The sequence below is a fragment of the Marmota marmota genome, unplaced genomic scaffold, assembly GCF_001458135.2.
Source record: "Marmota marmota marmota unplaced genomic scaffold, marMar, whole genome shotgun sequence".
Lineage (NCBI taxonomy): Eukaryota > Metazoa > Chordata > Mammalia > Rodentia > Sciuridae > Marmota > Marmota marmota.
In genome coordinates this window covers 3,349,271-3,366,466 of record NW_026000136.1, presented here as the reverse complement: position 1 = coordinate 3,366,466, position 17,196 = coordinate 3,349,271, and positions in this window count along the sequence as shown.

Below are 17,196 nucleotides of genomic sequence, written 5' to 3'. Positions count from 1 at the left end.
AAGGGAAATTGCATGGAAATGGAAGGAGACCCTCAGGGTTATACAAAAGAACATACAAGAGGAAATGAGGGGAAAGGGAAAAATAATACAAGGGGGAAAATTGAAGGTCAGTAGAGGGGGTTATGAGAGAAGAGGGGAGGGGAGGGGAGGGGGGATAGTAGAGGATAGGAAAGGTAGCAGAACACGACAGTCACTAGTATGGCAATATGTAAATCAATGGATGTGTAATTGATGTGATTCTTCAATCTGTATATGGGCTAAAAATGGGAGTTCATAACCCACTTGAAGCAAATTGTGAAAGATGATATATCAAGAACTATGTAATGTTTTGAACAACCAACAATAAAAAAATAAAAATAAAAATAAAAAAAAATAAGGACATTGAGAACTATAAGTAGCCCAACGTGATGCAGATTCATAATCCCATATTACTCTTTACTTGTTGCAAATATCCAAATTCTACCTCCCCTGATCCTCTGTACCCTGAGACTATGCCCTGAAGAAGTCACTATCTGTCACAACTCTACACCCTCAATTTCTTCTTTGAATTACGCTATCACCTCTTTTTCTAACTAACCGTAAATGGCAGGGTTTTTTCCCTTCTGCACACCATATGCCATTGGCCCAAAAGTGGTGTGCAATGGCCAGTTTCAGATCTTTTTCCTTGCTCAAAAACTTAAGAAAATTTGATGAAAAAACTATTTTTAGTAGTTTTCTATTGCTACTCTAACAACTTATCACAAACCCAGTAACTTAAAACAACACAAATATATTACCTGTTATGAAGGTCAAAAGTCTAGAATGGTTTCATTGGTCTGAAGTCAAGGTGTCAGCAGGGCTGCATTCCCTCTGGAGGCCCTAAGGAAAGGCCCTTCCTATGCCTTTTCCAGCTTGTAGACACCCCTTCCTCCACAGCCACAGTTTTGATGTGGTTTGAGCATGTCTTCCAAAGATTCACATGGTGAAAGCTTGGTCCCCAGCATAGCAATGTGAGAGGTGGTAGGACCTTCAAGAGGTAGGGCGTAGGAGATTATTAAGTCATCAGTGGAGCTGTTCTGGGAAGATACTAAGGCAGCTCTGCTGGGACACTGGTTAGTTCCTGAGAGGGTTATTTGTTATGGAAGAGCAAGACCAAGACCAATGTTCCCTAATCCCTGCCTTCCAAACTTGCTAGGTGCTCTCCCTCTCACATGCACCTCTGCTGTGATGCCATCCATCCCATCATGATGTGACACAGCCATAGGGTCCCTCACCAAACTCACTACCTGGCTGTGGAGGCTTTTAGCTTCCAACACTATAGGCAAAATAAATCTTTATAAAGTGTCCAGCCTCAGGTAGCATATAGAAAGCCCACTAATACATCCATCTTCAAAGTGGCCACAAAACAGCTTCAAGTCTCTAAATTTGCTTCCAAAATACCTCCTTCTCTTGCTTTAAACTCCAGCCTCCTTTTTAAAAGGACCTTTGTGATTTTATATTTGACCTTCCCAAATAATTCAGAATAATCTAATTAATAATGTAATTGCATCCACATGAAAGGTAATATATTCACAGGTTCCAGGGAATAGAACATGGATATTGAGGGACATTATCCTGCTTGTCATACCTTTTACCCTATAAGTTTCTTGGTAAAATCTCATGGTTGCCCCTTCCCCTCACTGATTAAAATCTCAGCACCGAGAGGCACTCTTTTTCGTATCATCACAATTTTCTCACCACTCAACATGCACAAAGAAGATCAATCCATCACACTCTTCTTTCAGCTCTCTGTTTTTCTGAAGTTTTTCCTTTATCCCAATTTGGTCACCTCCCTCCACAATAATTCTCCCGAGACCTTGACAAAAATCTCAATCTCAAGTACTCTGCTATACTCACTCACAGAATTTAAAGCTACTGCACTGTGCAACTGGAGCTGTGTAGCCAAGCAGCCCTGAAAATGTACCCAAACAAAAAGAGATTGCCATGGAGAGCTGCAATGCACTGACCACCATGGCATCTTTACAGTCCACTCCCCATGTGTCTGATCACCATCCCTGTTTATATCACCATCTACTGTCCATCGTGATATTCATGCCCTTTCAAGAACCTTGAAGTCCCTTCCCCCTTTCATAGATTATTAATTAATTAACACTGATTAAACTCAGTTCTCCATCTCCACTTCACCTGCACACAACATGGTTTATGAAAAACACAAAGCTGACTTTAACTTATTCCAATGTCCTCTTTATAGTCATAAATCCTAAAATTACTTCCAAACATAATTTCCCTTGAAATCTAGACTATTATATGCAAATTCTACTAAAATGTCCATTTGGATGTATAGGCATTTAAAACCTAACATACTAAAACAAGAAATAAACTTGATTATGGTATTCAAATTTGGATAAATCTATGAAGAACTGGATCGTCTGCATCCAGATTTATCAGCTGTTAATACTTCATCACATGTGCTCTATTTCTTTATTAAATTTATTCATTCTAATTACTCTTTATGAATAAGTCCTAACATACTGGCTCCCTAAACATTCCAGAGCATATTATTAAATAACAAAAATATTTACCTATATACCTTCAAGACAACTTCTTAGTCTTTCTCCATCTCACAGTGTTAATAATTCTAAAGAGTTCAAGACTTTCATTAACTAGGATGTCCTTCAATCAACATCAATGTTTCCTCATATTCAGACTCAGGAATACCACAGAAATGATGCTACACTCTTCTCAGTATTTCTCATCAGGAGGCACATGAGGTCTACATACACCACCACTGGTAATATTGGCCTCCATCACCTTATCACCTCTTTCCCTATGTAACTAATAAATATTCAGAGTAAGGAGATACCCAAAGACTACCTCCATATTGTTTTTCTCATCAAACCTTCCCTACCAATAGTAGTATCAATTGATAACTCCTACTTGAATCAACCACCTCTAGGATGATTGCAAATAGGGGCCTTTTTTTTTTTAGCTCCATCATTTTAAAATTAATTGTTTTTTGGTACTGGGTAATGAGTCCAGGGGTGTTTTGCCACTGAGCTGTATCCCAAGTCCTTTTTCTAAGACAGGGTCTCACTAAGTTGCTGAGGCTGGCCTCAAACTTAACAATGCTTCTGTCTCAGTCTCTCAAGTTGCTGGGATTATAGGCATGTACCATATATGGCTAAATTATTTATTAACAGCCATTTTAGAATAAAAAACTCTCCTTCTCTCCCATTTATTTATATCCAACACTATATTTTTTTCAATGCTCAAATTCTCCATGATTTAGCCAGAATAAGTATCTTTTAGCTGGCTCCTGTAACTTTGTGACATGCTCCAGCATTCTGAGTAGTCTTTACTTTATGGCACAAATATATATTTGCTAGGTTCTTCTTGTATACTTAACATGGAATCAGCTATTCCTCTCAAGGAGCACTGGTCTGGAATTTATATACCAGAATCTATGCACTTGGCATGCTCACTGCTGATGGGTGATCATGTGCTTCCAGAATTTCTGTGTGTGTGTGTGTGTATTTTTCTATAGCCACCAATAAATACATACATTACATTACAAAACCATGAATTGACATTAATACTTCCAATTCCAGTATAATACTTTGAGGTTCTTTTTAATCTTCCCCCATCAATTATAAATCCTTTATCTGTCAATCATAAACCTAGTTCCTATTATCCTTAATATATTTACTTATCTGTTTAATCCCCTATATATAACCAATATACCAATTATACTGGCTGACTCCCTAGCTTCTGTCCCACTGCCCCCCAACTCCTAGCCTTGATGGCTTCTCTCAGCCTCTGTACCTGTCACTGCTTTAAAAGAAAGGGAAAGGAAGGAGATAAAGAAGAGCCAATTTAAAACCCAGAAAGGAACTCCTGACTTTTTTGCTTTTGAGACCTCAACTTCTTGGTAAATTTCATCATAATACACCCCATTGCTGAGATAAAAAAGCTAGGGCTTGCCTCTCCTGCTCAGAAACTAGAGCTAACCCACTGTCAAGTCCTACCTGCTCTGCCTTCAAATGCTAACCCATGTGCTGTCACTCACCATCTCCAGGGACTCCTGCAGCCCAAGCCTTCTTCCTCACTTATCCACGCTGCAAAAAAAAAAAAAAAAAAAAAAAAATCTGCTAGCTTCTCTCTCTTGCAGTCTATTCTCCAGACAAAGCAGAGTGATACAAACAAGCTCACCATTCTACCCATGATGGGCTTCTCTTACATGTCTAATAAAATCCAAACTCTGTACCATGCCCTACAAAGTCCTTGGGGTCACCCTTGCCACCTTTCCTCAACCTCCCCACCCCATCTACCAATCACCCCCAGCTGACTAGAATCAGTCACCTTGCCCATTTTCAGGTCCCTCAGACTCTAAGCCAGTTCTGCCTTAGGAACTCAAACCCCACTTCCTTCCCTAAACTGAGCTTTACTCCATCACATCAAGAGGCCTTCCCTGACCACACCCCAAGCCTGAGCTCCATCTTCACACCTGTTTTTCACTACTTATTGTCTGCTTCCCATACCAGAATGTAATTATTTTTCACCATAGTATTCCCTTTGCTTACAACAATGTGGACCTTTGTAGATAAAGTGACACATGGAAATGTGTATATTACAAAATTATAATTACAAAACTTTATGAAAGAGGAATATAATAATTTGTAAATATGGAATCATTATAAATGCAAAATAGTAGGGTTGGTGACCACCAGCAACATCAAGATACAACCATCAAACAAGAGATGTACTTTAGTAAGAACTTATATAATTATACAATACTGAAACAAGATGGATTTATAGCAAGTTAACTGACAATCTGCTGTGTGAACATTATAAAAGGTAAGCAAAAAGAGTCTTGAAGAAAAAGCCTTTCTGAGCTGCCCAAATGACAAATATCTTCATAAAAATATAAGGCTACATCTGGAAGACATATAGAAGATTCAAAAATGCATACTCCAGTGGTTTGTACATGCATCAAGAATGAAAATCAACTGAATAAAAGACCATCCATGGCTCTTTGAGACCATGAAAGAAGAAAAATAAAGAGAACCAGTGCACAAATGAGACAGATTGATGGCATGAAGGAAAACTTGACAAATATAAATGGGACTACAGAAAACAATCATGACAATGAAAAAGAGAAATGAAAGTTACCGTTTCATCCAGCATTCCCAAGCAAAGTGAGGCAGGAAAACATAAGTGAAAATGAAAATTCCACCTAATAAATATTAGTAGATGATAAAACAAATTAAATATACACATACACATAACACATACCCTCAAATTACCACATATAGAAAATATATGTCACAAAAAGGAGACTGACAAGATTTTTAATCTAAAAACAACGATTAAATGGAAGTTACATCAAATCATAAGTGGGGGGAAAATGACCTTAAAATTTTTTCTCAGGCTGGGAGTATAACTCAGTTGCAGGCATTTGCCTTGACTTGAGCAAGGCACGATGAAAATGAAAATAATAAAAAATTCTCTATTAGCTGGAAAAAATTCCCATTTATAGTAAACTAGGTGTCATAAATACATGATAAGCTCTAAAATATATCACAAATCCTATAAAAGCTAAAGTGTGAAATATCCAAGTGTAGGGTTATATCATTAACTTCTATCACCACCCAAATTTTAAGTCGTTGATAAAATTGTATTTAAGAGAAAAAACTACAAAAGACAAATCACTACATAACAATTGATAATTTTGTATTGGTCAGGTTAGGGGATTTAATACAGAAGAAATCATTTACAAAGCAACTGAGACAGGAAATAAAAGTGCACTTGGGGGAGGTCATTAAAGATCAACACTGAATATGGTTCCTGAATTGGCATCACCTATCTGAAACAATCCCTTTATCAGAAATGGGACTCTGAAAAGAGAAGGAAATTTTTTTTTTCTGATAGGAATTAATCTTAACCCAATACCCAGTAGATGTCTTTGCAATCAGAAAGACATGGCACATGTGACAGTTAAAAAACCAGTTCCATGTTGGCAGTGGTAAGATGTTGAGAGCCACAGCCGAAGGGGCCCCATCAAACTTCCAGCTGCCGGCTGATGATTGGCTCACAGCGGCCCCAGCAACATCTAGCTGATTGGCTCCTCTGCGGTGATGCTCATTGGGCTGTTTCCCTGCCCTTTCAGACCACGGAGCTGCTCATTGGGGGACTTTTTTGGCTCCGCCCACGTGACCCAGCCAATCGGCCTGTGGGAGGTGGAGAGAAGCTTGTGTGGGGGAGAGAGGCTTGTGGAAAGCCGGTGGTGGCAGTTGAGGCTCTGAGGGTTTTTCCTGAGAGGCTGTTTTGTTTGGCATGTGTGGTTCTAAAAATAAAGTTAGTTTCTTTTGACAAGTGGCTCCTGATTGTGCCCAGCCAGACTGCGGCAGTAAGAGATACTACACAATTGCACTTAAGCTCAACTATCTGAGCAACCAGCCACACTTGCAAACTCCTAGAAGAATAAATGTCCCAGGCCTTCCAGGAGACAAGGGAGAAGCAGAGTAAAGAGGCTTCTCCAGGTGTGAGAGAATAAACTACCAGTGTACATCTGCTAGACAGAGAAGACATGTTAAAAAATAACCTGCTGCTCAGGAAATACCCTCCGGTGGCTCGAATCCATGGAGGTGCTCTCTGTAGTTTACAGAAGTAATTCCTCTCTTGTACGTGAGAACCACATTTCTACTGCCAGGTAGCTGACTCTGCATAGAGGAAGAAACACAAACACACGGACTGGACTCCCTCTGAATACAAGCTCATACCCTCCAAAAGAACCCTCATGCTGCCTGGCAACTGCACTTGTCTGGCCTCTCCACTCTCCCAGATGACTGTTTACAACCCCTTACCTACCTAGCAGACATACAGTGGGAAGTTTATTTTCTCACAGCTACTTGCTTCATAGCTGCATATTCTGCTCCTATTGCTGAAAATAAATTGGCCACTCTCCTATCTAAGGCCAAAATTTGTATGTGGACACTTGATTAAGAACATCATTTGTGCAATTTCTCCCTTTATCCCTAACTCTTCCTGTACACTGGAATTTTCCCATTAGGTCTACAAATGCTCTCCCATTAATTCAATAAAAGCCACTTTTGAAAGTACTCTCACTCCTTCCTCCAGCTACCACTCCTCTCTGCTACCCTTGTACAACAAATGTTTAAGAATTATCTATCTTAGCAATCTCCAATTTCTTCTTTCATTGCCTCTTATATCCACTTCAACTAGTTTCCACTAATTCCACTTCACCAACACTATTCTTCCAAGTCATCAATAGCACCCAGTGGCTGAACCCAGTGTTGAGACATTAGGCTTCCTCAAGAATAGCAATGGCACTGCACATAGCTCACCTTTCTTCCTTTGGCCTACAGGACTCCATGTCCTTTTGGTTTCCGCATACTGCTCTAATAGCTCCTTTGCAGACTCCTCTGTTCCGCTGTATAACCCAGATGATTAAATGTTGGAGAGTCCAGTGTTCATTCAAAAGCCCTTTTGTCTTTTCCATCCCTTAGTGATTTCAGTTATTCCCATGAACATTAAACCTTTTGTTAGACTGAGGATTTGTCATCCATTTTTTTTTTCTAATTGGGATCTCTACAGAGCAAACACCAAATTTCTACTTAAAACTGCCTATTCAACAGCTCCTCTTTTAAATCTAGCAGACATCTCAAAGTGAGCCTGACTAAAACAAAGCCCCTGCATTCACTCTCATGCCTGCTGCTCTCAGTTTCTCCACCTGAGAACATGAAATCATAAATTCTCAGGTCAAAAATGGAGTCATTCTTAGTTCCCTTCTTTCTCTCCTATCTTCTCTGGACATGTATATGCACTCGTGAACACATTCTCTCTCCATAGCCAATCTGTCAATAATGCCCATAGATACAATCTTTCAAAAATGTCCCCAAGTCCTACACTTCCTACCATCTCTACTCCTACCACCTGATTCAGTCATCTCATTATCTTGTTTGAGAATTTATCATTTAAATTGCCTCTTAATTGATTTCCTTGATTCCCTTCTTGCAAACATCACACTTTTCTTAACACAACAACCACAATAATTTGGTTAAGACATGAGTAAGATCTTGTCATTTCTACCTCTAATGGCTCACTCAGATAATGCTCTAGAAGGCCCTACATAATCCCGTGCCCAGGACCTCACCTCTCATGTCAAAAGCAATTAATTTTGCTGCTGCTTCTTCCTGTAAAGTTCTCCCCCACATATCCACAATAGTTCACTTCCTTCCTTCCTATAGGTCTTTGCTCAAATGTCATCCTCTCAGGCTATATTTGTTGAGTGAATCAATCAATCAATATTGTCAATAAAGCTGATATGCTGACACAGGCTAGGCACTGCAGACTAATCCTGTGATGTCAAAGAGGAGCCAGGAATCAGAAGCCAGACTCAAAAGGACACTGTCATTAGCAGACAGCAGAGCTTATATCCATAATCACAATAGTATTTTCATCATGTAAATTAATAGAAAAAATACACAATCACAAGACTGCTTTGTGGATGAAATCAGAACAGATACTTGAATTATCTGGTAGAATATAGAAAAAAATAAATCACACCAGTTACACTATAGTATTGATGCTCAAAAGTATAACCTTGAACTGATGCCAGGCCAACACTATTACTGGTGCCAGAGAAAATAAGGATAGAATTTAAGAGTAAGCACTTTGAAACTTACTGAATTTGTACTTTGCTGGTACAAGTTAGTGAATTTGTCTTGTTGATCAGGGTATATACTAAGTTTGAGTCCCATGTGGCATGACATCCATACTAATTACATGAAGAAACATCATTAGTTAGTCTGTGATGGGTTATAGCTTTAAAGAAAGGGGAAAAATACTTTCCCTGCATAGCTAATTGAAGAACAACTACTATAAAGTGTAATTTTTCAGTGGTCAAAATATAGGCCTTTACCTGATAGTTCCTCCTTTAGTTAGATAGAAAAACTAATTATTGCTTTCCATACTTTTTTCTTAATTAAAATGGCTATTCATTTTCTTTTCACAACCTATATCCATAAGCAATGGCAATTTGGAAATTTTAAGATTTTTCTTTTTTTATTTAACTGGCAACATTGATAGCTTCACTTTTTGCTATTGACTAAGTTATAGCATCTTCATAGAGATCAACAGTCCCACCTTAAGTACATAGATTCTACTAAACTTTCTCATAGAGCTTCCTGAAGTTTATAACATTATAACATTGTATTTCCACTTCCTAAAGCCCCTCAGTCCTACAGATGTCCTGAGGACAGTTCTCAGCACATTCCTATGTAATGATCTGTTTGGCTGCCCATCTTTTCCATCAAACTATAATATCTATAGGAGAAGGTATGATGATTTAATTGGTTTAGCCCAATACCTAGAATACTTCCTGGTTTGTAATAGTTATTCAATAAACAGTCACTGAGCAAATGAAATCACTTTATTACCTGTAGGTGAACCTCAGGTAACAGAAAATGTGGAAACTCTCATTTGGCAAAAAGGAAGGAGATGTTTCCTAAATATGAGGACATTAGTCCATGGCGTAACTCTACACATCATGAAGATGATCAAGGTTTGTTCTAAAAATTCACATGCCTATGAACAGACAAAGCAGGTAAAAAGAAATTACATTTAATGGAATGTAAAAAAAGTTTTAAAAAATTAAATAAAATAATTAATAATGACAACAAATAAACCAAAGTTTCCTTTGAAACAGTATGTTTGCTCCCAACAAATACTTGAAGCCTCACTCGGCTCCTACTTAACCAAGGAACATGGCAGGGTAGGGAGAAAGGACAAATGTAGGGACAAGTATTCCATTGTCCCTGGAGGTAAACTGATTCCTGTCTAAGCTAAAGTTTTTTAGTTTTCCTTTATTTTTACTCTCTGACTTGTTAAAAAGAAAAAAAAAATTATACTGTTGCAAATCATAGTTTGAGTGGTTGTTGACAAGAAGTGCAGCTTAATATTTGATAATTCTGACTTCTGAATTTTTTAAGTTTTTCTTCCTGATATGGGAGGCTAGGGGTTTCAAACCTTCCCCTCTTATACTCATTCTAAATACAGAGTCCACTGAGGTACTGCAAATTCAGGAACAAATGTGTACTTCGCATTCTGTAGGCTATAGGGGAATAGTTTGTGAAAGGTTGAAAAAAGACAATGGGAAACAAATGGTTCTTAGCTAAATCTTGAATGATTAGTAGCCATTCACTAAGCAGGCAGGGTTAGGAGAAGGGTGACTTATTTTCTCCAATCCATCCCTTAGTGATGGCCTGCTAAGCACTAAGTACATCCACATCTTCTTTTTTTTTTTTTTTTTTTTTAAGAAAGAGTGGGAGAGAGAGAGAGAGAGAGAGAGAATTTTTTAATATTTATTTTTTAGTTCTCGGCGGACACAACATCTTTGTATGTGGTGCTGAGGATCGAACCCGGGCCGCACGCATGCCAGGCGAGCGCGCTACCGCTTGAGCCACATCCCCAGCCCCATCCACATCTTCTTGCTGAGCTCCTGGAAAGCTTTATACTCTGCATCCCTGTGTCTCATCAACTAGACCAGAAGCTCTGTGACAACACAGACCACATCTCTAGGATTGGAACCTATCACACATCCCTGCACATAGAACATATTTGAAAATATTAATTGAGAATAAAGTAAACTTTTACATTTGGTGACTCTTTTAACAATGAGTGTTGTTCCAATCAATTGTGCATAGTTTTTCAGGTTTCACTCCTTTAAGTTTTGCCAGAAATACACAAATACTGTCATTTCCAATTCAAATGTGATACCTAATTTTTCCCCTTTATTTAATCCTGATCTACATCATCTGTCTCATAATACAAATGTTAAAGGTTTACCAATTTACCACTTTGTATTAAATTACAAGTTTGCCTTGAAGAGGTTTTTGATAAAACTATTACACAAGTCCTGTAAGGTATAATTAAATAAGTCAAACCATCCCTTAGGGACCACTTACTTTGAAATGAAATTTCAGAGCCAAAAAGTGCCTGTAACCTTTAATGACGTTGTGTCTACAATACTGCTATGAACTTAAGTTAATCAGATCTCCACAGAGGGCCAATCATACCTCACTTGTGCGAATCTTACCCCCACCAAAAGGATCAATGTGGAAATTATTTTAGAAAAAGATCATGTTTTCCAAAGAGCACTGTAAACCCAAGGCCCAGAACTCTCGTGGTGACTCAGGTTTAAGCCAGAATCTCTACTGCTTTGCAAGCCATCCCCTCCAGCCTTGACAGTTGAGAAGAGGCTAGGAAATAAGAAGTCTTTCAAACGTCCTCCTAGCTGCCCCTGCCTCCAATCATTGATTGATAAACACTAGGGGCTCCTCCTACAACATGGCCCACAAGGAGCCTGAGGGTACCAGATAACCAAGACAGTTCCTGCCACCGAGAAACAATGCCAAGTATTTTCTTTATGCCAAATAAATAAGTTATCTCCTCTAAAACCACATGTAAAATTAGTACGATGATTATTCAGCCTGTGCATCGCACATTCTCCCAAATTATCTCCAACAATAGCTACAGGGATAGGGCACAGGATCAGAATTAAAGACCAGAATTTTGCTGCTACCTATGATACTGACATGCTGGATGCTCTTGAAAAAATAACTTAAGATTTCTAAATTTTACTTCTTCATATTTAAATAGAAAATGCACTTCTTTCTATGCTGAATTAGTTCTGAAGACTACTATCTGACAAGTATGTGAAGCATTGAAAGTCTGACACAGAAGAAAGTGCCACTCTTATTGACATCACAACCTCTGAGATATACTCTATACAGGAAAACAAAATAGAGGGGTTAATGAGGTAGTCACTTAAAACTAATGCTTTCAAATGATAAAAATATATGCAGACAATGTTTAAGATTACCTAAGAATATGCTTCATAAGGATAGTCCAGACCCTGTATCCCATGCTCACCTGTCCTAACTCTACCTTCTCCAACTTCAAGCCTTCTTGTGTAGCACTACTAATCTTCATGAAACATTCATTTTCTTATATTAATCTCTCAAAAAGTTAAATATTCCATTTTAAGAAATCACACCTAAATTATATTTTTACTGACTCTCTAAATCTTCTGAAATTGTATATTTAAATTCTTCTTACCTAGTCAATATAACCTCTTTGCTACCACATAAAGACATCAAACCCAATCCTCCCTCATATTTGTTCAAGGTTGTCAAGTCTTCCCCACCTTCTGTAAATCCTCAATTTTTATAATATCAAAATGCAAAGTAGTCTTCAAGGACCCCCTCAGGTGCTTCCTCCTTGTAATGCCATCTGTGTTTCACCTCTTCCCTAATTTTACTTTCCTTTATGCTTCTAGAATACCAACATAAGGGTATCACAAGTCCCCACGTAGCTTTCCCAACCCATGTGTCAGAACTATACCCCTTACTACCGGGGTGTCACTGCAATGGTACTCATGTGGAAGGCCTATGGATGAGAACAAACAGGCTTACGGTTGTAGGCAGAGTGGCCCCCAGAAAGTGCCCTTCATCCCCAAACCCTATGAATATGTTACTTTACAAGGCAAAAGGAACTTTTCAAATGAAAGAGGAGATTTTTATGAATTATGTGGATGAATTCAATCTAATCACATGAGCTCTCTAAAAGCACAGACATGTAGCTGAAGAAAAATGAAAGATTCTCTTAAGTGGGAATCCAGCAGCAGCTGGAGAAGGCCACATGGAACACCCGAGGAGAAGTGAGCAGCCTTGAGGAGCAAGGACCAGTCCCTGGCCAGGAGATGAGAGGAAAAGGGCTCCATCCTACAGCACAGAACTGAATTCAGGCCATCTGAAGGAGCTTGGAGGCAGAGACTCCAGAAAAGAACCAGAAAACACTGCAACACCTTCATTTTCACCCTGTCAGACTCTAACAGGGAGAACCAGTGGAGCCACACCAAACCTAGACTCATGACTTACAGAACTACAAAGTAATAAAGGAATGTTGTCTTAAGCTGCTAAATTTGTGATAATTTATTATAGCAGTGACAGGAAATCAATCCACTAGCAGATATGGCTGTGCCAGGTCAAACAAGAAAGTGGGCAGGACAAAATATAATTTCAGACCCGCTACCCAAACATACGTGATTCTTTAAATGCTAGTTAGATATAAGATTAAAAAGCACATTTGAACAGGGATAACGGCAAAACACTAATGTTTCCATTTCTATTACAGAAAACCTGGCAAGACTGAAATATTCCAATAGCCAAACAATGTTAGAGTAATCAAGTCAAAACATTAAAACTAAAGCATATAATAAGACTATATGCTTCATCTTCTTTTGATGAAAGCAAGAAATTTATATTGATACTTCCAAATTTTCTCAAAAAACATCCCCCTATGATCCAGTGGGGTTTCCTTGACAGAATTAGTGGTACAGGCTATAGCACAAAAAAAAAAAAAAACAGAAAAGTTGAACAGCTGTGTACACAGAGACTGCATACATGGCCTTGCTGTTATTAGCATTATACTAAAACAGGAAAGCCACTGAAGAGCTCTGAAGAGCAAACAGATCAGAGCACAGAATGCTCTTCACTAAATTGACAAACAGGTTATAGGTAAATCAAGGGAACCAGATTGGATTTCTCCAGACACTCTGAAAGAAACACAGGGTGAAACTAGAACTATATTGGGGAAATCCTAAAACCCCATCAATTTATAAAATTATTATGACAAAAGACAGGCAAGATACAAATGTTACACCAACTGAAAGGGCTTCAGAAAAGATTCTGGTATCTTGATATCTAGCATTTTTACTTGTCTCTCTCTCATAGGATAAAAAACCAAAAGCAATAACTTTTAATTGAAACAATCATAAATTTTCTTTCCAAATGCAGAATATCATGCTAAATGAAAAAGCCCGTGGAAAACAGAAAAACACATGCACAAATAAAACCACCTATAATCCCACATCCGGAGGTAAGCAATATTATTACTCTTCTGTTGGATGCTTTTCTGTTTTACACACATTATCCATGTTCCATTTTATACTTATTAATAAAAAAAATGGTAATATACTTCTGGCTCAGAATCACTTACCTGGCATGCCTAAGGCTCTAGATTTGATTTGATATAAAAGTATACTTTAAGTATACTTTTTTTTTTATAACCCAGTGGTATTAATAAAAAAAAGTATACTTAAAGTCTATAAGGTTTTGGAAGGTAGTACTTAATTTTTTAATCTCCTTATAGAATTCTATTTTATATAGTCTTCCTAGCAATAACTAAAAATAACCTCTATTTGTGGAAACAAATAGATTCAAAATTTCTAATCTTCTACATATATCTTATGCATACCTCTGGATATAACAGAAGCAAAATTCTGACTTCACCATTCACTGGCCATGTTACACTAGACAGACACTTGAATCTTATGTACCCCAACTTATTTAATCCATATATTGTATATAACAACAGCATATAATTCAGAAGTTAACTGTAAGGTAGATAAAGTGATATATACATAAAATGCTTAAAATAGTACACAGAACAAACAGAGCAGAAGGTAAACTGTTACTGGGTTTATTTATTTTTTTTTATTTGTTCTAATTAGTTATACATGATAGCAGAATGCATTTCGACTCACTGAACACACATGGAGCACAACATTGCATTTCTTTAGTTGTACATGATATAGAGTCACACCACATGTGCAATCATACATGTACCTTGGGTAATGATGTTCATCTCATTCCACCACCTTTCTATCCCTATACCCCTTCCCACTCGCTCTTTGCGCAAAGTTCCTCCATTTTCCGCACGTGCCCCTGCCCCCATTATGGGTCAGTATTCACTTATCAGAGAGAACATTCAGCTATTGGTTTTGGGGGATTGGCTTATTTCACTTAGCATGATATTCTCCAACTCCATCCACTTACATGCAAATGCCATAACATTATTCTCTTTTAATGTTCAGTAATATTCCATTGTGTATATGTACCACAGTTTGTTTATCCATCCACCTATTGATGGGCATCTAGATTGCTTCCACTGTTAAGCAATTGTGAATTGTGCTTCTATAAACATTGAAGTGGCTGCGTTAGTGTAGTATGCTGTTTTTAATTCTTTAGGGTATAGACGGAGGAGTGGGATAGCTGGGTCAAATGGTGGTTCCATTCCAGGTTTTCTAAGGAATCTTCATACTGCTTTCCAGATTGATTGCACCAATTTGCAGTCCCACTAGCAACGTATGTGTGCGCATTTTTCCTCACATCCTCGCCAACACTTATTGTTGCTTGCATTATTGATAACTGCTATCCTGACTGATGTGAAATGAAATCTTAAGAGTACTTTTGATTTGCATTTTTCTAATTACTAGAGATGCTGAACATTTTTTCATATATTTGTTGATTGAATGTATATCTTCTTCTGAGAAGTGTCTGTTCAGTTCCTTAACCCATTTATTGATTGGGTTGTTTATTTTTTTGGTGTTAAGTTTTTTGAGTTCTTTATATATCCTGGAGATTAGTGCTCTGACATGCTTGTGGGAAAACATTTGCTCCCATTCTGTAGGCTATCTGTTCACTTCATTGATGCTTTCTGTTGCTGAGGAGAAGCTTTTCGTTTGAATCCATCCCATTTATTGATTCTTGATTTTATTTCTTGTGCTTTAGGAGTCTTATTAAGGAAGTCAGGGTCTAATCTGACATGATAAAGATCTGGGCCTACCTTTAGGTGTAGGGTCTCTGGTCTAATTCCTAGGTCCTTGATCCACTTTGAGTTCAGTTTTGCCAGTGACATGATTCTATACTTGGAGGACCCAAAACATTCCATCAGAAAACTTCTAGAGTTAATAAGTGAATTCAGCAAAGTAGCAGGATATAAAATTAATACTCATAAATCAAATGCATTTCTATACATCAGTGATGAATCCTATGAAAGATACATTAGGAAAACTCCATATTCACAATAGCCTCAAAAACAAAAAAAAAATACTTGGGAATCAATCTAACAAGAGAGGTAAAAGACCTCTACAATGACAACTAGAAAACACTAAAGAAAGAAACTGAAAAAGACCTTAGAAGATGGAACTATCTCCCATATTCTTGTATAGGCAGAATCAATACTGTCAACATGGCCATAATACTTAAAGTGCTATACAGATTCAGTATGATTCCAATTAAAATACCAACATCATTCCTTACATAAATAGGAAAAGCAATCATGAAATCATTTGGAAAAATAAGAGAACCAGAATTGCCAAAGCAATCCTTAGCAAGAAGAGTAAAGCAGGAGGCATCACAATCCCAGACCTTAAATTATATTACAAAGCTATAGTAACAAAAACGGAGATATGTCCATAGCATATCTCCTTGCTGTCTCCTCCAGGACAGCAAGGAGATATGCTATGGACAGCAGGGAGTGGCCTGGAACCTAAGTCCCAATGACTGTGGAATTGCCACATAAACCCTGGACTACTACCTGTCTACAAATAAGAGAGAAATTAACCCCATCCTTGTTTAAACCATATCAATTTTCTAAGTTGGAAATGAGAAACTTTTAGGAATAGAGAATGTCAAGTCTCATTAAAATCACAATGCTTACAAAGATGCATTTATAAGAAACCAGAAAAAGAAAAATTATTAATGGAAGCAACCAACATTAAACTGTTCTAGCCAAACTCACTTGTTCTAAGATGGCTGCCAGGCAACCCACTCCTTCAATATAATCCACCTGCATGCTAAACGACACCCCATCCCCAACCCCAGCACCATGACAGTTAGCAATTGTCATGACTATGACCAGAAAGAGGAGAGAAAAGAGATAGCAAATTCCAAGAAAATCTCCACCCATTTCCAACTAAAACATGAAATATTTCCCCCTTTTATTAAGTCATATCCTTCCCCCTCATTTATTTTATCCATTATCTATAACCTCCTGACACTGAAGGGTTGGGGAGTTGATTTGGGAGTTTATTTCCTATTTCTATTCTTAAAGAAAATAAAACCTTCCTTCACTGCACAATGGATGCTCAATCTGGTTATTGGTTCCACATTCCAAGAGGGAAAAAGTAGAGAGTAAAAAATTTGTAATAATGCGATGTATAAAGAGGCTCAAAAATGATTCTACTTTCTCAGTCACATCATTTCTGTGCTGTTCTCTAATAAATTAACAGAAAACACAGGGAAGGTTTTTATGCACCATTATTTTTTTTGATAATGTTATTTATCATTTTCT